Raw genomic sequence first — 27260 nt, forward strand, 5'->3', positions numbered from 1 at the left:
AAAACAGAGCTTCTGATTCGTCATTCATCACCGGTGGTTCTGGTCTGTTTTGCAGTCTCCAATGGCAGGAATTTATCTCCATCTCATCCATCTTCAGGCCAAAGTCTCACCTCAGCACTGCAATTAAACCTCAACCTCTTGTGCATTATAAACAAGTGGGCCATGTTAAACCGGGTTATCATATCTTCAGCTGTTCAATTTAATTCAAAGATGAGCCGTTACCTCCACCCTGTTTTTACCTTCGGCCCCATAAGGTGTCAGTCAATGTGTCATCAGGCTTCCCCTGAGCCGCCCCGGGACAGTGTCCTGTTTTGAAGACTTCAGTCCTTCCCATCACAGCGATGGGGACTGAAAGAGACTAGCGCCGTAAACCTTCATGTCTGTTCTGTCCACAAGAGATTTGTCAATACACTGAGCCATATAGGTTCTGGCAGGCTTTCTACAGGGACGGCATTTGCCTTGAAGTACTGTCTTTTCTCATCTTCAATGTCAGCCCGCAGGCTGGAAGACAACATATGTTCTCTTCATGTCCACCAAACACGGCCCTACCAGTCACATGACATATTATTGAGCTTAAACGCATCACATATTTCAGCTTTCTTCACTACTATGAGAACAGATGGCGCAAATTACCATCGCAGAGATACTTTTAACAAACATGCGGTGTCCTGGCACCGAAATGACAAAATCATTAATTGGTTTCGGGTACGTTGGTGATTTTTTGCACAGTGTGAAGGCCTGTCTGAAACTCACAGATGTAAAAGATTAATCTGTTGCCTTCAGGTAGGTGAGATGAAAATCAATGCCCATGATGACAACTCCTGACTGTTTGGAGTTGCTCTCCTCTTTAAACAGAAGAGGAAAGCTTTTCCTCTTCCTCCTGGGGAAGTCTCTTTTTTTGTCCTTGAACAGGCTCTGTGATGGTGACCCCTCTGGCTGTGGTAATTATGACAATTTGAGGAATGGCCTGCAACTATCAGTGCTTTCCTCTCATTTACTCAACGTGGGATTTAATTGATTTTACCACCCAAGAAGCCAACTAAGTATAATTATGTTATAAACCCTTTCTCTGTGTCGAAAGGGATTTTTGTGCTCTATTTCTTTGACATGCATCTTGCTGCACTAAAACTATAAATCATTTTTGTTGATTTTTAACATATTTGCTCTTTTCAGTATTGTGATTTTTATTTTTTTTTTATTTTTAATAATTAATGTATTAATAGGTAATTCAACATTATGTAATTAGTGTCATGAGATTATAAATATGAATCTTTTGTCTTCCATTTAATATTTAAATACTAATTACAGAATATAAAGCTTAATAAATTTGAGTAATAATAATGATAATCATTTTTGTATAGTGATAGTAATTGTTTTTGTTTTTTGTGTGTTTGTTTTTAATGAATTTGCTGTTTTCAGTATTGTGACACTTTTATCAATTAAATAATTTAGTAACAAGTAATTCTACTTAATCAGTGTCAGATCGGTTTCATGATATTTTAAATATGAATCTTTGAAGGTCTATATTTTTAGTTTATTTAAATGCTTATTATTAAATGTTTCATTATTTATTAGTATTACTGTATAAAGTATGTATTTGCAGTCACATTATTAAAAAGTATAATTTATTTTGTTAATGGTTGTTTTTAAAATCTAAATATTTTTTTTAATTAATCTAAAAAGAATCAGTATGGTTATATGATCTGAGAAACATTCAGCTATAGCAATAGTTAGTTTACTGATCATTATGAAAACATATTTGACCACTGAATGACATAATTGACTAATCAGACACTATTAAATAAATATTATAAAGTAATACTCAAGTATTTCATAGCAAGTTACTCCATTACCCACTGTGTATAAAAACGCAGTTCATTTTTAATATTCATTCAAGTATTTCAGTGCAGCCATAACCCAGAGTCCCACGTTGAGAGCTATAATCTTTTGCCTCTCTGGATGTGTGGAGCCCTTGTTAATGTTAAACAGAGATTAGCCCTTTCATTTGCCATACAGCTCAGTTCTCGCCCCCTCGTCTCCTCTGCCCCCTTCAAGTATTCAAAATTAATACTACCCTCAGCTCAGAGGCCACTATCTGATATTAACAAAGTAATAAAGAGAATGAATTTTTTAAAGCATATATTCTTAGAGGGTTAATATTAGACTGTTATCAATGAGAGGTCAAGTGATGTGGGGAATTTTGCTGTCAGTTGTAGGAGCTCTGCAATTTTGATAGCTTAGTCGTTATTCATTTAACTTTATTTTATATGCCTTAATATATGGTATATAGGTGAGCAGCCTTTTTTGCAATTAGCTTTTTTATGGTTGGTAATTATTTTTACCACCAATTTGTGAAGAGCATGCATTGTTTAAATGGATAAACAGATAACTTGGGTATATATAAGGATTTCTTGGTCAAAACGTCCAGTATTGAACAAGAACTTTATTACCCCTTTCTAGATACAAAGATGTGATGCCATCTTTCCTTCTGCATCTCCAGCATCTCCGTTCTTCTCACTTCTTCTTTTCTGTTGTCCTCTCTCTCCATTAATCTTTCTGAAAGGCCTAATATCATCCATCTCCCCAGTCGGCTATTCCCGAAGGGTAAATTACTCCAGAGGCCCGCGTGGCCCCGCTCTGTATCAGGTTGACCCACGTCTTGTTTGCCATTTTGTGTACGCCGCTGTTTATTTAACAAGGAGCAGAGTGAGAGGGCCTTCCAGAGACGGTCCTTTGATAGTAACTTTGACACCCGAGCTGAATAATAACCCTCATTATGGAGTGGCTGACAGCTCCTGAAAGAGCTGATTTATGAATATGCTGGGGGCTGAAGCCTGCTGCCTTTCCCTGCTCGCTCTCCACGGCTCCGCCGGCATCTCGGGCTGCCACCGTCCCTGTGCTTCCACCTTCCTCTCCTCTCCTTTTCCCCATGTTCTAGTGATTACAGGCATGTTACGTCAGGACACTGTAGGCAGATCTGAGAATCTGAGATCGGAAATCAATGGTAGTTGTCCATTGAGACCAAGAAATAAATGTATTTCCTCTATTGGTGTTTAGATGAAAAAGAAAACAATACATAGGATGGATAGATTTACATATGGATAGTGAAGTGACATTCAGCCAAGTATGGTGACCCATACTCAGAATTCTCGCTTTGCATTAACCCATCCAAAGTGCACACACACACAGAGCAGTGAACACACACACACACACACACACACACACACACACACTGTGAACACACACCCGGCGCAGTGGGCAGCCATTTATGCTGCGGCGCCCGGGGAGCAGTTGGGGTTCAATGCCTTGCTCAAGGGCACCTCAGTCGTGTTATTGCCGGCCCGAGAGTTTTAAGTAGAAATGGGGATGGCCAGGATGGCTGGATAGATGGGTGAAGAGATGGATAGATGGATAAAGACTGTAGAAGCAGATAAGTTGGTAGATAGATGGATGTATATAAGTAGACGGATTGGCATAGGGATGGATGGATTGCTGAATAGAAGAAGATTTGATAAAGAAATGGATATATTATCATTCTGATCTTTTATCAAAATGTATCTTGCTCATAATCAATTTTCCTTTTCAGATGACATCACCAAGCCCTTTTAACCCTTCCCTCCAGCCATCTGTCATGTGCAGGCCAGTTTTGATGATCCAAGTCATTTCCTGCTGGATAAAATGCTGTATTTTTTCTTCAATGGATACACTCTGAAATACGTCACATTAAAGTAAAATGAGTTGCAAAGTGTTACATATTTACTTTAAAGTTTTTTTTTCTTTTGTAGAGAGCAGTACTCTGCATTCATACTGTCAGTTCATGTTCAGTCAGTCAGTTCATAATCAAGTTAAGAATCTAAAAAGTGGCATTTTTCTAAACTTGCAACGATTTCTTTTTTATTTTTCAGATAGTTGTTCATGAAATTTTAAAACCACCCACGAGAATGAAGCCTTATACTGTATGTATTAACCCTTTTTAAATATCACCCATATCAAAGCTTGCCTAAATAAATGATGAGATATATATTTCTCTTTTTTTGACACCCCAGCAGAATCAATTAAGTGGAAGGGCAGGGATCTTTGGGAAGACTGCAGGTTTGGAAAGGCCTTGAGCCCGAGCTTTGGACACCGTGGAGGTGGGATATCCAGTGGATATGCATAAACGGGTTGAGGAGGATGAAAGCTGTTCAGCAGATAAAGCCATAGCAGCCTGTCGGAATCCTGCCAGGCTGGCCTTGATTTATGACCATCTCAGTCAGACTCCCTACCAAATCCACCCGCTACCTTTTTTGCTCAGTGGAAATGCTCATGTTTGAGCCGATAGTTCAACCAAAGTGCACACAAACACACCAGGTAAAGAAAAATCATTCATAGGACTTGTACCACTAGACTGCCGGTTTTGTCTTCAGAAGACAATAGCAAGAAGTGAAGTGAAGTGACATTCTGCCAAGTATGGTAACCCATACTCAGAATTTGTAGAAGAAGAAGAAAGACTTTTTTTAATGCCGCTCTATAATCACTGTATATAAGTCTTGTTTACATAGAATCTGCCATGTGTAACATTTATTCACCATACATTTATTTTGATGAATTAATAATATAATGTGTTATTTAGTCACATTTTATTTTAATATATTTCTTAGCAGTCATTAAACATTTTCTTTTCTTTTTTTCTTTTTTTCCTTTTAATTTAGAATTTCATTTCCTTTAATAAAAAAATACATTTAGGCCTTTACATAAAATGCCTGTGGTAAATTTTCAAATCAATCTACTCATTCTTAATCACATTTATATGAGTAATTATTGATTGCACCACAGCTGTGACAGAGCTTTCTTAAATCTTAAAGTTTAAACATGAAAAACTGTTCATGTTTTTCTTCTTTGTCGTTCTGCTTTTCCATAAATACTGTATGAAAACCAAAAAGCGGCACAAAAACTTAATTGACACCAAAGCTCAAACATGATGCCTATTATCAGTAGTCCACTCTGAGCCAAAAAGCACCTCTAGAGTAGCAATGCTGTATTATTTGGTGCTATTTTCGTGTCATTAGTGTAATAATGATGTGTGCACGGTTTCCTCAGGGACATGGTCTGGTTCGTCACACTGAATCTGAGGACACAGCCGATGTCTCTGAGTAGCACTCTGATGTTCCCAGTTTCTCCTCTCTCGCACAACATTAAAAAGTCTGGATAAAAGGTAAGGAATAGGCTTTATTAACTTTAAAAATGCATGATGTTTCTGAGAAAAGTGCGGTACGCCATCGAGAAATGTCCAAAAGCTTGACTACTTATTTCTCCTTATTTTTTTCCCTCTTCCTCTCTCCTTCTCAAAAATTGTAAATAATTGAAAACAGAGAAGGGAAGGAAAGGGGGGGAACACACCACGATTCTGACACACACTCTGCATAAACATCTCCTTATTAGTAACCCTAGATGCCCAGGGAGATCCTGCCGCCACACACACACGCAAGCGCCCTACAGAGAGCTCAGATGTCAGGGGTCAGTCTTCACCATTATAACCTCTACAGACGTGTCTTCCGGTCTTTCACAGGTGACTCATAACTGTGAACGATTAAGCAGTAAGGTCAGAGAGTTTGTGTAGTATTGTGAATATAGTCATGGCAAGGAAGCATTGTTAGGCAAAAGTGTTTCTTTGTAAATGTTTTGTCAGGTAACTTAAAAATTGCTTATATAGTCTATTTGTCGTACAGTATGCAGAGACACACACTAACATTAAAAAGCTTGGAAAAATAAACACTTTTTATTCAGAAAGGACAGGTAAAATTTATAACATGTGACAGTTACAAAAAGAGTTATCTTTTTAACATTCTATTCATCAAAGAGTCCTTAAAAAATATCACAATAAGAAGCGACAACAGTTTTCATCATTGATAATGATGAGACATGTTTTATGTTTCTGCATTGCACCACAGAAATTAATTGCATTTTAATATATGTGTATTCAAATAGAAAGCAGTTATTTTAAAAAAAAAAATTATAATTTTTTTTTTTGTTCAAATAAATGTATCATAAACACTAAAAAATCTTGCCAGCCCCAAACTTTTGAATGTCAGTGTAAATTTTGTTTCTTAACTTGCTATATCAAGTCTTTAGCATGACTAGAACAGCATATTGACCAATCAGATTCAGTTTTACAAGAAGTATTGAAACACACTGATCTGTGATTACATGTTTATTGATTTATACTTAACCTGTGAAGCCAGAGAGGAATGGCTCTAATAATTATTATTCAGTGGCTAAAGACAGTAACATCATGAAAGACACATCATGTCTGTGAAACCTCCCACTCGGTCGATTACAATTAACATAGTTGTATTGGCTGTCTATCATCCTATTTGATTAGGGTGCTTCTTTATGAAAATATACAATGTATTAATAGTGTTAAGACATTCAGATTCAGGCCAAGAGAGATCTTGGTCGACTGTCTTAAAAGAATACTTCTGAAAATGTACACCTGCTCAGGCCATCCAAGATGTAGATGAGTTTGTTTCTTCATCAGAACACATTTGGAGAAATTTAGCATTGCATCACTTGCTCACCAATGGATTCTGTGCAGTGAATGAACATCAAACTAATCCACAAGTAATACACACCACTTCAGTCCATCATTTAACATCTTGTGCAGTGAAAACCTGCTTGTTTGTAAGAAACAAATCAATTATTAAGACAGCGCTCTTATTTTCATTTGTGCCTAATTGAACATGGCATCTCCTTTGACTAAGGTCTGTACCTGGAAATGAAGGAACTGAACTTGATTTGACCTTTCAAGTCAGTCACTCAGTACTTATTCACAGAAAATGTGCTTCTCTGCTCCTTAGTAAAACAAATCATTATGTAGTTGCTATGAATCTTTACCTGTGATGGGAGTCTTTCTTCATCCCCCACACACTCCTCCTTTCTCGTCTGCACTGAAAGTGTCAGGTCAAATGGATAAACAGCGTGTATTTACCCATCGTCACGATACTGTCAAACATGCCTCTGTACTAGCGCTCGCTAGGGTATTTATGACTCTCATTCACTGTCTTCTATTTATTATTACCTACGTTGCCTTTATTATCTCATGGCCTCTCACTAGCCGGTGATACATGGACCATACTCTGAATTTTAATTTCAGAAACGTATGATTATTCCTGCCAGGGCCTTGTAAGAGGACGTCCTTCATGGTTCTCTCTCAGTGATGGATTATCACTCGGCCGGTTAATGAATGGGCCTCATAAGTTGTTAATGCTGTTTTAAGGTGCAGTTTCTAGCCAGTGTGACTCATGTTTTCTCTTATTCAACACTTTTTTTTGTAAGCATTTCTTCTGCAGATGCATTACAAACACACACACACTTTTGGAAATTTTTATCATAAGGAAATATTAACATTTTATTTTAGCTTAATTAAATATTTAAATGTATATATTTTAATTAGTGTCTTATTTCTGTTTATTTTTAATTAAAATATTTGTTTATTTTTAAAGTAATATTTTTTTTTCTGAAATTAATCATCGCATATCTTTCATTAATATATACACACACACACATACACACACTGTTTTAAGCTTTTAGCTAGTGTGATTTTTTTTTACCAGTGTAAAAAAAGTTTTCTCAAGTTTTCTCTTATTCAACAATTTTTACAAACATTTCATCTGCAGTTTGCACTATACCCAAACACAACTTTTTAAATTTTTATTGCTTTGATCATTTATTGCTCTGATTTGATTTTAACATAAATTTTATATTATTGTTTTTTATATATTTTAATTACTAGTGCATATTTTACATAACATTCATATTTGAATTCATATTTGATATGTTGCACATTTTTTTATTAGTTTTTTTGGTATTTGTATTATATAAAATATGTTTTTATATTTTTAGTAAAATATTTGCCTTTGAACATTTTTATTTCTTGGAAAGGACAGGAAATTATCCAAAGATGGCAAAACAAGAAATGTAAATGATGCAAGCCAGACTCGAAACTTTTGTATAAACCAGTTATAGCTGAGGGTGTTAATGTGAATACCATGGAGGATTGAAGGGTCAGTTTCACAATGTATCTACACAGAGCTTGCAACTGTGCTCCGTACTAGTCTCTCAGCACTCTGTCATGCATTTTATTGGCAGGTGCTGTAATCTTAGGATCCCCACAACACACCCAGCACATATGTAAGCTGTCAGCCTTCGAGCCTGGCCTAAATTACAGCATAACAGGCTAAGCTAAAAGCTCCAGTTAGAATATGGGATGCTTCAAAAAGCCCATGCTGGATGGCTAAATTACTGAGGGGCTATGTCAGAGCGCGAGGAGGGGGATGCGATTCCTTCCTGCTCCACTGGGTAGATTATTCTCAGGTATCAGGAGCCAAGAAAGAGGATTATTTCGGTGCAAATCGAGTTGTCAGTTTGGAAACTCCAGATACAATCATTTCCATATCGGGATAATTATGGGATCAGGAGGGAGGTTTGGGTTGAAAAGCTGGCACTGGATGAGCTATCACTCTCTAATGAAGGATTTTACACACTAAGGGTGAGCAAAGTGTCAACTAGAGTTCTCCCTGATCCACACCTTTTTTCTTCCATCTGTTTTAATAACAACGTGCCTGTCTGAGGCTGAGCCGGTGGAGGTCATAATTGTATGCTTTGTCTCTTCTTGTCTATTAGGGGGTTAAAAGTATCAGGAAAGTGGGTACCATTGACCTTTAACCTTTTTCACAGAGCTGTTCACATTAAAGACCCTGTTGTAAGAAAGGGTTCTTTGTTACGGCCTTACGGTGGCCACCACCACTGCACACTGGAGTATCCGCTCTCCTCATGTAAACAGAGCGCCGTTAGGGCATCCACACAGTAAGGTGAGATTTAAATAATGAGAGCATAGCATTATAGTTTTAGGGTAAAATAATGCAATCTATATCTAAAAGGTTGTTGAAAAAGTAGCAAAAATATAGCGATAAAATAGTTACATCTGTTTAATTTTAATAAAAATGCAAATATAAAGAAAAGTTTTATGAATGTACAATTGCTATTTAAAAGTCTTATTTTGCTGCACAATTTTCAATTTTTTATAATGCAAGGTAAATTAATTCAATTTGTACTAAAAGCCATTTGGAAAAGTAGCAAAAATATAGTGGATAAATCTGATAAATCCTTTTAATAAAAATTTAAATATTTCAAAAATATATTTTAAGAAATTATTTAACAAGTGCCATAAAAACCACTTATTTTTTGCTTAATTTTCATATCTCATTTGTATTTCATATTTTAATGAAATTTCAACAAAAAGTCAAAGAGCATGGCTGTGAATTGCTGTGCAATTAAGGTGTTCAGGGTGGTTTTAATATGTGGTTGCTTGATGGGTTCTTCCTGGTCCAGTTTAATAGATGACTTAAATCTACAGTAAATGGTATTTGGGTCTTAGATATATATTTTTCCCCTTTTTAATTAGTTGTACATTGTAAGTCTGCAATCGAAACAAGCTGTTGCACACCTTACCTTAAGGTCCAAGGATTTGAGGTATCATTCATCATTCATAAATATTGCTTAATTAGTTACACAAGTACGTTTCCTATTTGGTGTGGCACTGTACACCTCACTGTAAACCCATCTTCAATTGTCTACAATAATTATGAATCAAAGGCTTATTTCATAGTTGAGTATTGAGCATTCATACCCTCTGGTGCGTAAGACACGTGAGGGGGTTCCTGCCAAATGCGGTGGCTGTATATGTCGTGCCGGGCTGTGCATGCTTGGAAAAGGTCACACATTTGATGGGATGGCCATTATGTTGGTGTCACTGCATGATGATGTATTGTCGGAGCTGGGCTCTACCTGACACTCTACCTGGAGCACGAATATGATTTCAGAGAGCATTAAAAATTCAACAGCATGACCTAATTACGCTGTAATATTCAGATGAAGGGCTGCACATCACACTGGGAGCTTGCTTTTGGAATCCATTTCTAATTTTATTAAGTTTGATCTGTCAATAGCAGGAATTGTAATGCCTGACACGAGACAGTGCTTTAATTGTGGAATTACATTGTTTGTTCATTCCTTCACCTTTGAACTATATATACTATAGAGTACTATGTAATATATATAAAGATACTGTGCCACTTTTTACTTAAGTTGTTCACTAAGAGTACACTAATATGACTAGTTATATTTCAAGACATCTGCTATAAACTGAAATAAGAAGAACTTGGCAACAGAGATTTGGAAAAATGTGGTCCAGTTATGAGTTAAAAAAATATGAACATAAATATAATTTACTAATGCACAAAGCTATTTTAAAGTCTCGTTTTGCTTATTAATTTTCATTTTTTCCTAAATTCTGGAGTAGGTTTACTTTTAGTAATGTTTTTCAGTGTAGTGCAACCAGTGTTATAGTTTTTATTAATAGTTTGTATTCATTTTTATTTCATTTATTTTTTTATTACTTTTTAATGTCTATAGTTTAGTTAGTATTGTTTATATATATATATATATATATATATATATATATATATATATATATATATATATATATATATATATATATATATATATATATATATATATATATATAAAAATAGTTACATAGTAACATCAAGTTGAAATAAATGGAAGTTGGATTTTTTTTTCATCATTTATATTATATTATATTTATATTATATTTTTATGGTTCTAGTTTGAATTTCCTGTAATAACCGTAATAAAGTGCAACAATTGTCAACATTTTGAAATTGTACTAGTAATATTAAAAATATTTGTGATAGTATTTCTGCATTTGATTGGCACAGCTTACCCCAAAGCATCTGACACACTTTAACCCTTGCATCATATTTTGGGAAGAATATTTATTTATGACTTTTGAAATTATTTATTTTACTTGTTTTCCTGTTTAATATATGTGTGTGTGTGTGTGTGTGTGTGTGTGTGTGTGTGTGTATATATATATATATATATATATATATATATATATATATATATATATATATATATATATATATATATATATATATATATATATATATAATTTAAAAGCAAGATGAATTTACTTTAGAAGCACCGGATAATATATTAAGACTTTTTTGTATTTCAAATATACATTGTGTATTTTTTAAGTGTGTGGCAACAGACTTTTTATTAAAAATGCATCATAAACAGTGTTGCTTCTCAAGTAAGCTTTCAAGGATTTTTTTATATTTTAAATGTAAAATCAGATAATTCTCATTAAGAATAACAGTGTTGCATTGCAATGACACCTCAGCATGTGTTGTTTGTAAACGCCAGGTGGAAATCCTTATTTACAGCATCTGTCTTGCTTTAGGCCCATGGTCTCCACTAAAGACGCAGAGAAGCTGGGATTACACTCAAGATAAACACTATCTCTGCACACAGGCAGTCTTAGAGAAAAGCCTTGCGATTCCTTGCATTGTTCTAGAGTTAAATCAATTCCCTAAGGCATTCAACTCCCTTTTCTTACCCCGCTGATCAGGCCCGGTTACAAACAGCTATCATTTGCATGAGAAAAAAAGGAAGCTCAAATGGAGAGAGTGGCATATTATCAATATTACAAAGTGTTGCAGGTAGCTCCACTGAAGTCAACGAGGAGCCCGGCTTTTCATGTCTGTGCGCATTGATTTAATGCTACTTAAAATGAATTGCAGATCAATTGGATTACCCAGAGGCAGATTTAATGAGCCGCACACTGCAGAGGATGTTTGTCAGCTCACCAAGAGAGACTCGTCATTCTCTGGGAACGCTTTCTAGCACATTACGTCTTGAGCGGAGGTCATAACAATAGCACAAACTTTGTGAAAGACTTTGAAAACATGACAAAAAAATAAACATGGTATTCTATCATATACTTTGCCATATACCATGATTGTTTGGAAATGGATATTTAGAATACAATGGCTTTATGGACATATACTATGGTATATATTATTTGAAATACTGTGGAATATTATGGTTAATCAATTTTTCTTTATTATTTTTTACTTGTACCATGGTATTACCATAGTGTTCTCTGAAATACTTTGGAATACAATGGTTAATCCATGTTTTTTGGACATGTACTGAGATACTACCATTATATTCTTTGAAATACTGCAGAATATTATGGTTAATCCATATTTTTTCGGGGCCTGTACCATGGTATTATCATAGTATTTTTTAAATACTTCAGAGTACTATGGTAATCCACATTTTTAGACATGTGCCTAGATATTACCACAGTATCTTTTGAAATACTTCAGAGTACTATGGTTACTTCATGTGTTTTTGGACACGAAGCATGATAAAACCATGGAGTTTTGGACATATAGCATGGTATTCTATATACCATCCTGCCGCAAGTCACTTCAACGCATAGTAAGAGCTCTCTCCCCTCCCTCCAGGACATTTACGGAGCCCGCTTCACCCCTGGCCAGGACCAGCAGACTGAAGGACAGCTTCATTCATCAGGCTGTCATGAAGCTGAACTCCCTTCCAACCTTGCCTCCCCTCCACGCGGCTCCCACATCACCAGGTTCTTCCATTCCCCTCCCACTAACAAACTCTGACCTGCACCAGTCACTTTGTGCAGCATTGGTCTGCTCACCACCTCATTCAACTACCTATTCAGTCAGTTTAAATAAAGAATTGCTCTCTGAGCTTTTTGTTACTTTAAATCAGTCTGAATAAGCTCTATTGCACTACAGTAATTTTATCTGCACTGTTTGTTTACTTCACAGGTTTGCACTCTATTTGCCATGTGCCTTGTGCTGCTTTATTTGTATTTGAAACTGTTTTTTTTACATGCTCTTATTGTATAGTTGTATTTTATATTTAATCTGTATCTGTCTGTATTTTTATGCTCTACTGTTAGTGTTATCTGTATGCACCAAGGGTCTGAGAGTAACGCAGTTTCAATTCTCTGTATGTATGAGCTGTACATGTGGAATAAATGACAATAAAGCAGACTTGACTTGACTTCACTTGACTATATACCTTTGTACCATGTTTTTGGTATTTGTCTGCAAGTGTACTTTATACAGTAAATACTGTGTTAAATGAATATTAATCATTCATTAGCTGGTATCTATAAAAGTACCTTGATACCATCACTATCTGATACCTTCACTGTATATTGGTGCAGTCTTGAAGTGAACTTCTCCAGTTCTGTGCCCGGTCTGCAGTGAGTTAAACCAGTCTCTATTTATACTTGGAGTTAATTTTGTAAGTGATGTAATGCCCAGCCTAATACGTCATTATCCCATTTTTCGTTTCTCTGCCAGCTTTCCATTTCCAGCTCGTTTACCCATCATCTCTCACAGACTGGGTTCATCTTGATACTGGCATAAACTCTCTCTGTTTGACAAGCATGTTTTGAGTGGCTCTATACCATCATAGAGAGATGCAGGATAAATATTTATCCTTGGCTGCTGATCCGCACCTGGGATCAATAAGGCTTTTTCTCTGTGTTAATCAGATTGCCTCAGGATCGTATAATTACTGTTAATATCTTGTTACAGTGAACAGAGGGAGAACGCCTGTCTGCCAGCTCGTGATACCCCGTTCTGTCATTGGAGCGGTGTTTATATTCGAGGGGCTGACCGCAGAACGGCAGGCACTCCGAGGGGCCGCCTGACGCCACCGGTTCACTCAGCACCCGATGTCTTCAAGTTGGACACCGACTGGTCCTCAAATTTAGATCAGGTTCCTTGTTTAGATCAGAGAGGGAAACTTGGGAACATAAGGATGGAAACGAGAGAGTGCAAGAGGGAATTTAAGAGAAACAGGAGGCCTTGTGGAAGTGCTTTGTCTTGAAACAAAGTTTAATTTGCTTCTTTGGATGTGTTTGAAAGGTAGATAATATCAGAATTTTTTTAAACATATATCATGGTAGAAACTGTGAACATTTCTTAAAATAACTTTTATATATATATATATATATATATATATATATATATATAGATATATATATATAGATATATATATATATATATATATATAGTGTCACGGGGTGGAAGTAACACATGACAAGGAGAGCTCAAAATAAATACCCCGGAGGGTGGATTTATTCACAAACGTGCAGTAAAGGTGAGTAGTGGGCGTGCTGAGTGTTCTAGTGCTCTCTGTGCGATTCTCCCGGTGTTTGGTGCTCGTCTGTGCAGTCTTCGCGGGTGCTGATCGGTCACACACTGGTGTCTGCAGAGAAAGGAGTAAACTTACCAGAAACTTACACGCCGCTGTGGGTACCAGCACCATCACCCGATCCCCCGTCTGGAACTCTCTCGGCTGGGCCGACCGGTCATAATGTCGTTGTTGAGCCCGTTGTGCTTTGGTCATGTGGTCCCGGACTAATGGCATTATGCGATCGATCCTCTGCCGCATTTCGGTGACATGTTCGACGACGGAACGTTGGGGAGAAGGCTGCTGTTGCTCCCAAGCTTCCTTGGCGACATCCAGTAGCCCCCTTGGCTGTCGGCCGAACAGTAACTCAAATGGGGTGAAGCCGGTGGAAGCCTGGGGGACTTCTCAGACTCTGAAAAGGACGTACGGTAGGATCACATCCCAGTCATGCTTGTCTTCTGCTGCCACCCGTCGCAGCATTTGCTTGAGGGTCTTATTAAAGCGCTCGGTCAGTCCATCCGTCTGGGGGTGGTACACTGACGTCCTTAGTTGCTTCACCCGGAGCAACCGGCAGAGGTCGGCCATTAGCCTGGACATGAACGGGGTCCCCTGATCGGTCAGTATCTCTGCTGGGATGCCGACTCAGCTGAAGAACAGGAACAGCTCGTGCGCGATGTTCTTGGCCGTGGCTTTTCGAAGGGGATGGCTTCCGGATATCTGGTGGTGTAGTCGACAATCACCAGGAAGTGTTCGTGTCCCCGGGCTGACTTCGGCAACGGCCCCACCAGATCCATCCCGATGCGCTCGAAGGGCACTCCTATGATCAGCAGCGGAATGAGCGGGTTGGGGGGAGGTGGCTTAGGCGAGGTGTTCTGGCACACGGGACAGGCTTGATAAAACTGCTTGACTTCGGCATCCAACCCTGGCCAATGGAATCGGTCGCGAATGCGCTGCGCAGTGTTTGCTGCCCCCAGGTGTCCAGCCAGGGGGTGTGTGTGGGCCAGCTGCAGAACCACCTCCGTTTTCGACCGGGGCACCACCAGTAACCGTTTCTCCTCCCCACTCCACTGGGCAACCCAAAAGAGCAGGCCGTTCTCCACAATGAAGTGCGGGAGAGGATGAGGTTTTGGCCGGACATCCTTGCCTTCTAGTGTGCACACTTGGGCCCAGCAGTGTTTCAGTCTGTCGTCCTCACGCTAAGCTTGGCCAAACGAGCCCCCTCCCGTGACCTGTTGGTAGACATCATAGGACAGATTATTAGTTTGGGAGGGGGACTCAACATCTCTCCCGCTGTCCAAAGCCAGGAGAACAGTACGGTTTATCTGGCCGGCGGCTTCAGGTGTGGCCGATCAGCTCGTGATGAGGCTCTACAGGTGCAAGGTGTTCGTTTCCAGGACAACGCTGATCTGTCCTCGGGACGCTCGTCACAATATTTTAAGCGTGTGGCAACACATTAGTTCCTAAATAGTTGGCATTCAGAATAAATGTAAATGTCCTTAAAATCAAACTGTATTAACCCTTTGAATTACACCTCACTTTTAGGACCAAACCAGGAAAATGTCTTTCTTAAACCCTCTGGAATATGCACACAGTTATGTATGTTTTGAAAAAAGACACTTGAAACTTTATTTTTCAGTTTAAAGAGTTAATAGAAGTAAAAAATAAATAAATACATGCATACATAAAGAAATAAAAGGTACAGAACCTGACTTGTTTTATCAAAAATAATAAATGTGCATTTGACACCTAAGTAGAATATATAAAGTTGATGAATTTAGAATGATATAACAACTATTAATATTTATTAATGTAATTCAGCAACAACAAAAAAGTTTAAAATAGTTAAAATATAGTAAATGTTAGTTTACAGTGCATTATCTAATGTTTACATAAACTTTTGATTTCAATAATGTATTAGTAAGGTGGTCCCACTTGATATTATGTGGTTTTAACAGCTACATATTTACATTTTAAATTAATAATTTGATACAATGCACTTATTCTGTACATACAGTACATGTTTTAAATTGTTCTTATATATTTATATAAAAAAATACCCTCCATGTAAATACCACCCATACCACCAAACCTGTCCCTAACCTTACCCATCTCTCACCTCAATAGTAGCAAAAGTGTTTTGCAAAACTATATGAATTCAGTAACACTGTACTTATTTTTTGGTGTAAGTACATTGTAGTTAAGGCTACCTAATATGAAGTGGGACCACTAAAATAATAAAAGCTAAAAAAGTAATAAATAATTTCTAAAGTACTGTTCATGCCAACTAATGTAGTTACCTAATGTTATCAAATGAAACTTTAAAGTGCTGTATGAACTGTAAAAGTCAAACCATATGCAAAATTACATGCAAAAGCGAACATTTTGCTCATGTATAAACAACAGCAGAAGTAAATTATGGATGGATCAATGATTAGCTGCATTATTTTCTCCTTGCTGACTTTCTAGATTGTTGTGGATCTTTGTGTCCAAATTCTTGACCTTGTTGTTAACTCGAACATTATTTCACCTCAAACAGCTCTGACCTCAGTGTACTGGACCCCGTGGATGCACGTGAACCTTCCCATGAAATGCATGTGCCACCTGAGGAGAAGTCACGCTGCGCGGCCGCCAGTTCAGTTCTTGGAAATCACTCCTCAATGACGCACATCAAAATTCAATCACACACGAGCACCATCCAGGCACCCACCTCCACCCCCTTGTTGACTTGATTAAGGTGAGTGGGATTGCTTTAAAACCTTCTCACACACACACACATACACACACTTGCACACAAACACAGGAGGGGCTCATAAGTCTGATTTCAAAGCTTCATAATTGGGAAAGGATCTTTTAGACCTGGTGTGGAGTCCTGTTCCTTTATTAGCCAAATTTCCACTGTCGGGCCAGTGCGAGCCAGGGCTTAAAGCGGGCCGGGCGGGGCTCATAGCCTCGGGCCAGTAGCACTGAGGCCAGAATAGCGCAGGGTTTCCACAGTGGAGCCTGAAGCTCCGCTGCGCGTCACTAAAACACGCCTTTTACACGCCTCTCAGAACAACGTCATGCAACCTCATCATTTCAAAAACAAAGAGAAGTTATCAGAAAACTAAGAAATAAGTCACTGGAACATGCGCGATCACAAAACGAACATGATAAAAGCGGCCGTTTGTTTGCATGCTTTTTATATATTCAAATTCAAAAGCATTGATGTTTTAACTATAGAATAAGTGATACATTGATCATTGATTTAATTTATCAGGACTCAAAATTAATCATACATAAATACACTTTATTAATTTATTTTTAACGCTTATGAAAATAGCCTGCTTATTCAGTCGAGTCTGTTTCTGTTTATTTGTAGCCACAGTAGCCTATACGTCACATTTAGAATGAATGATAATATCTCTATTTTTATAAAAGCTCCCGAACAAAAACATTATATTTTTTTATGATAGGCAACATGAGCTAAACTCTAGAGACGAGGCTTGTGACAGATAATATAAGTTACTAAATAAATACACAATTGTGATAGAGAATATAAGAAGCTGACGTCTGATTTCTTCAAGCGATTCATATTTACCATGTTTACTATGGTAATGTTAATGCCCAGCGTGCATGGTCTTTTGCATCGTTTATAAATATTTCTGCCTTGTATGGTGATTATAATCCACATCAGATCAAGTTATTTCAAACACTTGGTGCTAACTAAGAGTGAGTTTTGAGCTCAGCTTATTTTAAAAAGTCTTTAATACTGGTGTTAAAGCTGTTATCTTCCTGAAATGATCCACGCTGACGCTCTTCAGATGCAGAGAAACTCCGCCTTTGTTCATAACCCCTCCTCTAGCCCCAGCTGGCCCGCTTTGGCCCAAGGTTTTCGGGAGGAAGCCCCGGCGAGGCTCGATCAAGCCCCGGAAGTGACCGTGGAAACGCGACTGGCCCTGGCACGCACTAGCACACCTGGTTTAAGCTCGATAGTGGAAACATGGCTATTGTTTCCTGAATTTAATGTGCACCGCGCACAATTACGGTATGAGGGTCCATTTAAAGAACAACTCTGTGCTGAAGATGAAGAAACCGCGTCAACAGCCATGTCGTACCCTGCCATTACCGCGTCGGTTCCCTATTCCTATCCTGCTATTTGTTCCCAATTAAAAAGCCTACTAGAAGGACTGCAATTCATTCAGACATATTGTATGTGGTAATGTACACTATTAAGTACCAGTATATTGAAACAAACCTTTGATTAAATGTATTTGAATCACAAAGAAACAGCAAGAATCCTCCCTTGCCTTTGTTAATGAGGGCCTCATTGTGCTACCTGTGCTCACCGACTTTTGTTCCTGTGGTTTCTAGAGGCCTTTTTTTCCTTGCAGATCTACTCTAATATTAAATCAAATCAACTTGGGGAGAGAAAAAAAGGCTTTTGTTCTCGTTTGAATAATTTGTACATATTGTTAGTTATATTGGCTGATCTCGTAACGAAAGGACGTGATTTTCCCCCCAGTATAATTGGCATTAATATAATGGCTGTTTTTTTATTTGTATTTGTTTACATTGTGTATAATTTGTTCATTATGCATTTGTATGATTTATTATGCTAATTTGTGTTCGATGTCATTTAAATAATAGACCAACACAAACAAACAAACAAAAACTCTAACTCATGATTTTTATTTGTGGGGCGGACCGTAAACCGATGTAAACAGCGTCCAAAAGGGTACAAAAACAAGACTTTTAAACACTCCAGCACCTTAAATACACAATACAAAGGCATTGCTCAGCCATACCGAGAAAGCGTGCAAATCTATGTAAGTATCATACTGTTTGCATAATAGATTAGAAATTAGCATTTTTGTTCATTTTCCATGTATGCACAGTGCCCTGGAAGAAAAACGCTCCATGCATATCAGATCAGCCAGCCTTCCATTTTGTGCAATATATTATTTGACAATCTAAAATGTGTAATTTGCATGAAATTGCTTAATTAAAACACAGTCACTTGGGGTATTAATTTCTTTGTCTGCCGACGGAGTGCGGCGTAGGCAGATGTAAAGGCCTGTCAGAAAGGAATGTCAGGGAGTGAGAGGGGGGACACCGTCCCAGCACGCCGCATCTTGGCTGGGGAGGGTTACGGTGCCTGGCTGCTCTGGGTACACTTGGTAAACGGAGGCCCCTGCAATGGAAGGATACAAAAGGGAGGATGGCGGGGTGATGGAGGAGGAGGAAGATGGCTGGCAGCGTGCCATTGGCATGTGAAATCTGAGAGCTGGCGCTATCATGCACTCCGTATAGATGCACTTGCTGTTTGGGCCACAGGAAAGGCACTAGGCTGTAATGTGTATCTATGTTTTAGGACTTTTTTCATCCTGTTTAGTTTGCAATCCCCTGAAAAATATAGTGTTCTTGTGGCAAATGGCTGATAAAAATTGCTGTATGCTGAGAGAGAGAAGGAAATTAACAAAGTTAAATTCAACCAAATCAATTAAATAAATGACTTGGTTAAGCTCAGGATTTGAAGGTGGCTTCTTTTTACTGTATCTTAAGGGAAATAAAACTTGAAACAATTATTGATGTCAATCAATCAACTTGCCACGTTTTTGTAGTTGTGAAAATTTGCAATTTCTAAAAAAAAAAAAAAAATTCCAAACAATGTTTTTAAATGTAGGAAAAAAACTGAGACGTGAGAGAGATTTATGATTTATGACGTGCATTTATGATTTTTTTTAACTGAATCCGACATGACACATTATTAAGCATATTGGTGTGCACATTTATAATATTCTGGCTAAACCTTGTGACAAATGTGTTATTATAGAAAAGAATCACAATAAAATAGCTGTTTTGGAAGAGAATCTGACATGCACAAACATACTAAAAGAAATCAGCCACTCAAACACACGCTTTGAAAGCGTATTGGTAGATCATGACGCGTCAGATGAAATGTCCCGTTTCCAGTTTGTGAAATGTCACTGTAAGTCTCACGCTGTACCCTTTTGTCTTAAATATCAAAGCCAACACGGCACGTTAACATTTGAATATTTTCCAGTTCTTCATAAGTGGAGATCGTACAATAGGGTGGGGGGGAAAGGGCTCGGTGTAGTGAAGTAGCACATATCAAAAAGAAAGAGCCCTTTCTCTTTCTCTCTCTCTCTCTCTCTCTCTCTCTTCCTCTCAATCGCTCTCTCATTCTCTCTCTCACATCAGTGACTGCCTGTGAAGGGCTTCCAAATCACAGTCCTTGTACCATTCAGCACATACAAAAGGGCTGTGTGAGCCGGAGCAGGCAAGGCCTAATTAAAATCCTTTAACAGAGAGAGAAAGAGAGGGGCACATGAAGCTGGGCTGGGATTGTAAAGGAGGCTGTCAGTGAGTTGGGGCGTCGACAGCCACACACAGACTCTGTGACAGCTCTCCAGAGCAGCTACCACATACGCCACTTGCTCAGAGGGCCTTAATTGGGTCTTTGATGTCCCTTAGAAAGGTGGCAAAGAGATGGAAATGTTATCGTCGTCCACTTTCATACCAGCTTAGATTGTTTATGATTTACAAAAGATGTGCTTCTCCTGCTCGCTGTCTTTTTTCACCCACCTCTTTCGCTTTCTTGGCTCAGGATGATCGATTAGTGAGGTCAGCAAGTGAGTTTAGCTGCTTTAGTGCTCTATTTTAAAGTAAACCATTATTGCTAAATATAACAACAATCATAATACTGTACATAGTTGTTATATTTTTGAACGTTACAAGAGATCTTTATTGTTATTATTTTGTTCAAATGCTATTTCATCTTTTAATATTTTTAACTATTATTGCCAAATGTAACAAAAACAATAATAGTGAAAATAATAAATATGTATTATATTTTTACATTTAAAAGAGATCATTTATTATTATTATTATTATAATTATTATTATTATTTACATTTTTTTTTAAAAAGCAATTTCAGTCCTTAATATTTTTTAGCTAAAACATTATTACTAAGTATAACAATGATAATAATCATAATAATAAATAATTATATTTTTAAATGTTCCAAGCTATGTTCTTTTTTATAATAATAATAATACATTATTAGGTGATGTATTGAGATACATCTATTCAGAGAAGGGTTTTTCATGCTCAAGTTGCATCTGTAAATTCATCAAAGCACTGTTTTTGCACAATGTGTATGTCCCAAAAACATGTCAGATCTGCATAATGGACTTTATAATCACGCAGTAAATTATGCAGTCCTTTCTTAAGACTGACCAGCAGACTACTGCTTTATGCAGCCCTTGACTAGCTATATGTCGTTTTTCACATCTCTACTTCCAAAGTCATTATGCCGTTAGCTCGCATTTTAACTCCTGTCAGGGTCGTAGCATCTGTAACTTCCACTCTGTGCTTAATTCTCTCCCCATAAATTCACAGCCATTGCAAGGGGGCAATAAAAGGAGCACGTGTGTATGTGTGTGTTTGCAGGGAAGGCTAGAGAGGGGCGAGTCCCTGCTGCCACTGCTGATCAAATGAAACAACAAGGGCAACGGCAGCTAATGCAGGGAGCTGTTTAGTGCAGGGCTGCCTTTTGAAATGATGATGATAATGGATTCAGTCCGCTCATTAATGGAGTCCGAGTGCTCGTTAGAGTGAACAAACAAGCCAGCCTGTCAGCACTGGAAATGCCAAGTGCCGGCAACTGTCTCTGTTTTATGTGAGGACACCGTGTTCTCGCCATTTACCCACCTACTCCACCCCCAACATCAAAGTCGTTGGCGGGGACCACCGCGACACACCACCACACCACCCTCGGAGGCGGCTCCGGAAAACGAGGGGTTGCCGGGTCAAGAGGGATGAAATCGATTCCTCTCTTTTGACCCGTCCTCCGTCTAAGTACAGAGTTTTAAGCTACTGTGTTCACTCATACATTAAGTAGTTCATGCAGTAACTTCGCTCATGCTGTAAGTTGTGGATGTTTCTCTTTATTTAAAGATAATGTTTGTTATCTTTTTCATTGTTTACTCACCCTCATGTTATTCCAAACCTGTATGCATTGCTTTCTACTGCAGAACACGTGCACACACACAAAAAGATATTTTGAAGAATGTTGGTAACCAGTTTTGGTTCCCATTGACTTCCATTATATGGGTTCCCATTGTCTTTTATTGGGAACTTATGGGAACCAAAGCTGTTTGGTTACCAAAATTCTTGAAAAAAATGTCTTTAATGTTCCTCCGTGCATAAAACAAACTCACTTGCAAACCAAGTAGCTTTCTGCTGGTCAACGCAGCAAATCTGCATGTCCAAATTGCACTGAGAAATCTGCATGGGGAAATCTTTAGCCCTTATGTGAAATTCACAATGGATTCCAATTTAAATGACTCTATACTTTTAAGCCAGTGTATTTCCCTACAGTATATAAGCAGCAACTTGTGGGAGTTTATTTCTATTTAAAGCTGTTCATTTTTTTAATTGGTTTTAAGGTGTGGTCACATCACCAAAATTTTGCAGTAGTGACAATAGTGTAGCGATGTATGTAGTACAGTTTACACAGACGTCACTTTCAAACCAAGCAGTTTTCTGTTGGTCAATGTGACAACTTGAACCGGTTGTGAAATCTGCATGGTGAAGATTCAGAATATCACATGAAATGCAGACTTGCATTTAATCTTGTTGAAAAGACTATTTCACATGCTGAAATTCGCTGAACGACCGTAAATGTGACTACACTTATTAACTTTAAAACTTTTTGCTCATATAAGGAGTAACAGAATTCACTTTCAAATCAAAGAGTTTTCTGTTGGTCAACATGGCAAATCCAACTTGAATTTGGTAATGGTAAATGTGCATACATCTTTAAAGGAATAGTTTACCAAAAATGAAAATTCTGTCATTACTTACCCTTATGTTATTCCAAACCTGTAAGACCTTTGTTCATCTTCAGAACACAAATTAAGATATTTTTTATGAAATCCAAGAGCTTTCTAACCCTGCATAGACAGCAATGCATCTGGCATGGTCAAGGCCCAGTAAGGTAGTAAGTGCATCCTTTTGTGCAAAGAGAACAAAAATAATGAAAGTGAAAAGAAGAAATTCAACAATTTCTTGTTTTCCTTGTCAGCCTTCGAAGCACATTCAAAAAAGATTACCATGACACAATGTGCTATTTTTGTTTTCTTTGAGCACTACAGGTTTCTCGCAGCTTCGTAAAGGTGAGGTTGAACCACTGATGTCAAATGATGACTATTTTAATGATGTCCTTACTACTTTTCTGGGCCTGAAAACATTTCAGTTACATTGCTGTCCATGCAGGTTCAGAAAGCTCTTGATTTCATGAAAAATATCTTATTTTGTGTTACAAAGGTGAACGAAGGTCTTACAGGTTTGAAATGACATTAATATTTTTTTTTTTTTTTTTTTTTGGGTGAACTATCCCTTGAATGTTTCTTTTTGTTTCAGCAGCCCAAGATTGCATCGGCTCACACTATTGGCTCAACTAACAGTGGGGGCGGGACTATTTGTTTGTCCAGACAATGGAAATGGTTGAAATGTTGGCCAAAGAATTGGAGGAGGGACTCATACTCAAACTTCTCTATTCTCGCATATCCTTATGTGTGAAATTCTTACATGTTCTTACGTTCGTCTTTCTCTGAAAACAAAGAAATTATTAACAGTCTTGACCTCCACTGGAACTTTAGCTCGGCACATTCATAAAGCAGAGAAGAATTATTTTTTCCCCCACATCCTTCAATTAAACATTGGCTGAGTTAAACTGAGTCATCTACTGTATGTCAGACGATCCTCAATCTCTCAGCGTCTTTGAACCCATCAAAAAATAAAATGACAACATCTTGTCAAGGAAGTTGAAAGATCAGAGGACTTTGGTTTTAAGAGATAAAATCACTAGGGTCTGTCACCATTTCACAGAAGTTCTAGCTTTCACCAAGAATGTAATGAGTGCATGTTGGCAATTTTTTTTTTATTTGTAACGTACCTTATCTTCCCACAACAGATCTTTGCTAATCAGTGCCTCTTTCTTGAGTAACGTCTGAAGTCTCGTCTTGTATACATAATAATCATACCTCTCCTTATAAGAAATGAACTGTAATACTGATTAAGTTTAGGGATTCGTTTTTTTCTTGAAGTGCAACAAAGTGTGAAGTTTCAGATAACACTCTGTTCTGCATGAAAGGAACATTTGATCATATTATATAGTTTTTTTTTTGAAGCGGAAAGAGAAAAAAAGATCACCAATGAAAAGTCATTGCCCATTAAAGTCAGGCAAAATTACCCGGGTTGCATTAAGAAGCTTTAAAAAAGAGAGCGATATGTATCATGCATGTGGAGATGCATAAACATGACGGGGCAGCTTAAGTAGAAAATGAGATCTGATGCCTTACTGAAGAAGAGACCTTGTGCTCAGAATGCATTTAAATTTAAATATTCATATCATTATAATCCAGAGGAATATGTAACGACTGTATGATATTTTATTGAGGAGGTTTTAAAAATGAATGCTGTCCCAACTCCTTAATAAAAATCCTGCCAAAGCTCTTAGTAGTCACACTGAAGGCGTTCCTCTTTGGTGTCATGCCAGTCAAGTCTGCTACAGGTCCTTGGGTGCTTTGCCCGGGCCCCACACACACTCTCTCTCACAGGAAGTCTTTCTTCTATCTGTATTTACTTCTTTCTTTGAATAGTCAGATTGTTCTTGTGCATGTATATTTTCAGAAAAACATGTCATAGAGTGGATGCACATGACAACCTTGTGTGTGTTCATTCCCACTGTCACACACGCACGTTTACTTTGCTGTCTGAATGGCAACATATCATAGACTTTAATTTAGAGTTTTTTAAATCTTATAATATAAAAGTAATAATAATGGCTACAAAATAACATTAAAATCATTTAAATATTAAAATATTGTATTTTATATAGTGTTTTATATGCATATATATATATATATATATATATATATATATATATATATATATATATATATATATATATATAATGCAAATAAAATATTAGTTTTTCCCATTTTAAACATCATTTTTAGAATCCAAACACCGCTACTTACCATGTTTATATGGCACAATATATGGAATAATTTACATGAATATATTAAAATAACAATTAAAAAAAAAAAAAACATCAAATTGCATACAAAGTATGCATAAATACATATTTATGCATTATTTTTATTTAATTATATATTTTATGTGCTCTGTTTACATTTTTTGGTGAAAGAATAAATAGTTAAATTATTATAAATTAATTATTATTTCAACTACTTTTAGAGATAGATAGATAGATAGATAGATAGATAGATAGATAGATAGATAGATAGATAGATAGATAGATAGATAGATAGATGGATGGATGGATGGCTGGATGGCTGGATGGATGGATGGATGGATGGATGGATGGATGGATGGATGGATAGATAGATAGATAGATAGATAGATAGATAGATAGATAGATCGATCGATCTATCATGTGCTTCTACATTTGAGAGCCTCCACAAAAATTTCAGGTTTACTTCACTTCATTTTTGAACACTGTTATAAAACTAGGGGCTCCATGCATATCCCAGTACAGCTGCCTCTGCAATCATTGTAACACACTGTCTGTTTGTGGTCCAGGTGTGATGTGGAGTCGGTGCAGTGGTCTCCTGTTGTGTGTGAGGTGCGAAAGGCACTGCACACTGCTTGAGGAGTTGAGGACAGATTGAGTTCTGTACTGCTGAACAGCTGTCATTCCCTGCTCACTGTCAGACAACATACAGGGACGCCTGGGGTTCTGACAGCTCTACCACCATCCACAACGTTTATTTATCTGAGGAGGAGAAAGAGACGCTGGAGTGGATGATGGTAAGAGATGTACAGTTACAGTATGTGAAGAATGTCATTTAATGCCTAAATGAAAACGAAATTGGTTTTCTGTCAATGTCAAGTCAACCAGTGTTATTTTAGTATTATTGAGGTACTATTATATACTTAATACTTTTAATTAGTTTTTATTTTTATATTCTCTTTATTTACTTTTTACTTTTTTTTTCATTTTTAGTTCTCTTTTGTAGTTGTATTTATTTTAAATATCCCCATATAGTTTTTATTAATCATTATTTTAGTTTTTTATTTTACATCAACTGAAAATAAATATACTGTAGCTGAAAAATGCTACCTTTGCAGCTAGATAAAATTCATTCATTCATGCTTATTTTATTTCAGTTTTTTTGTCATCTGCAGTATAATTAACCCTGTATCTAACCCTGAATTCAGCACCATCCAAAAGCTATTTAATTTTTCATGCTTATAATTATTTAATGTTCATAGTGCCATAATGTATACTGTGTGTGTGTGTGTGTGTGTGTGTGTGTGTGTATATATATATACAATGTCTTACTGTAGTTTTAATTGAGTAGCAGTTTTAATTGAAAGTGATCTTTTTTGACTGAAGACTTCAGATTTTGCAGATATTTCCTGCCAGACTTTGTCATTTAGTTGACTGTCCATTGTTTAACTTCCTCTTGATCACCCTATATTCACGCTCAGATTCTCACACCTCCAGCTCAGCGTTGATATCTGTTCAGAGAGTGGCAGAGGGAATGAAAGAATGGAAGGAGGAGGTGCAAAGAAGAGGAGGAGGTAAAAATAAATTGCATTCCCCTCCTAACAGGGAGCCTTCACTAATTATGCTGTTTGAGTCCTCACAGAAGCCAAGTCTTCTAAATAGACCTGTGCTCGGTGAACCCTGAGTCGGGGGGTTCCTGGCGGTGCCCAGCCGGGCTCGGCTGCCCTACTTCCTGTCGTTAATTATCTTTTGTTTGCCCTTGATAATCCGTGGCCCACCGTGCCCGTAATGAAAGCTCTGAATCACAGCTAAGTGTAAAAAACAATGGCATTGTCATTACCACATCATCAGTGCATTATAAATAATGAATGAAACGTGCATTAGGCAGACAGAGGGAGAGTTTATGAAAATGACTTGTGAGAATAGATTAAATTACAACTATTATTACTTTTCCTTTTGATGTAGTGCATCAGAGTAATTACAAAAATTGTATAAAAAGGGATTCCATTCTCCGCAAGCGGTATAAAAATCAAATTTATGTTACGAGGGAATTGTGTCTCGAGTTGACAGTACTTAATGTATTATTTTAAATAACATTTTCTTAAAAACATCCCTTTT

At 37.3% G+C, this 27260-nt stretch overlaps 1 long non-coding RNA gene across 1 annotated transcript; it reads left to right on the forward strand.

Annotated features, from left to right (window-relative positions):
- Window positions 1-4074: 4074 nt before the first annotated feature.
- Window positions 4075-16825, forward strand: LOC132106243 (uncharacterized). Its single transcript, XR_009424084.1, has 3 exons — window positions 4075-4350; window positions 5080-5194; window positions 16634-16825. It is a non-coding gene; the product is annotated as an uncharacterized LOC132106243 (long non-coding RNA).
- Window positions 16826-27260: the final 10435 nt, after the last annotated feature.

This window comes from Carassius carassius, chromosome 26 (genome assembly GCF_963082965.1).
Source record: "Carassius carassius chromosome 26, fCarCar2.1, whole genome shotgun sequence".
Taxonomy (NCBI): Eukaryota; Metazoa; Chordata; class Actinopteri; order Cypriniformes; family Cyprinidae; genus Carassius; species Carassius carassius.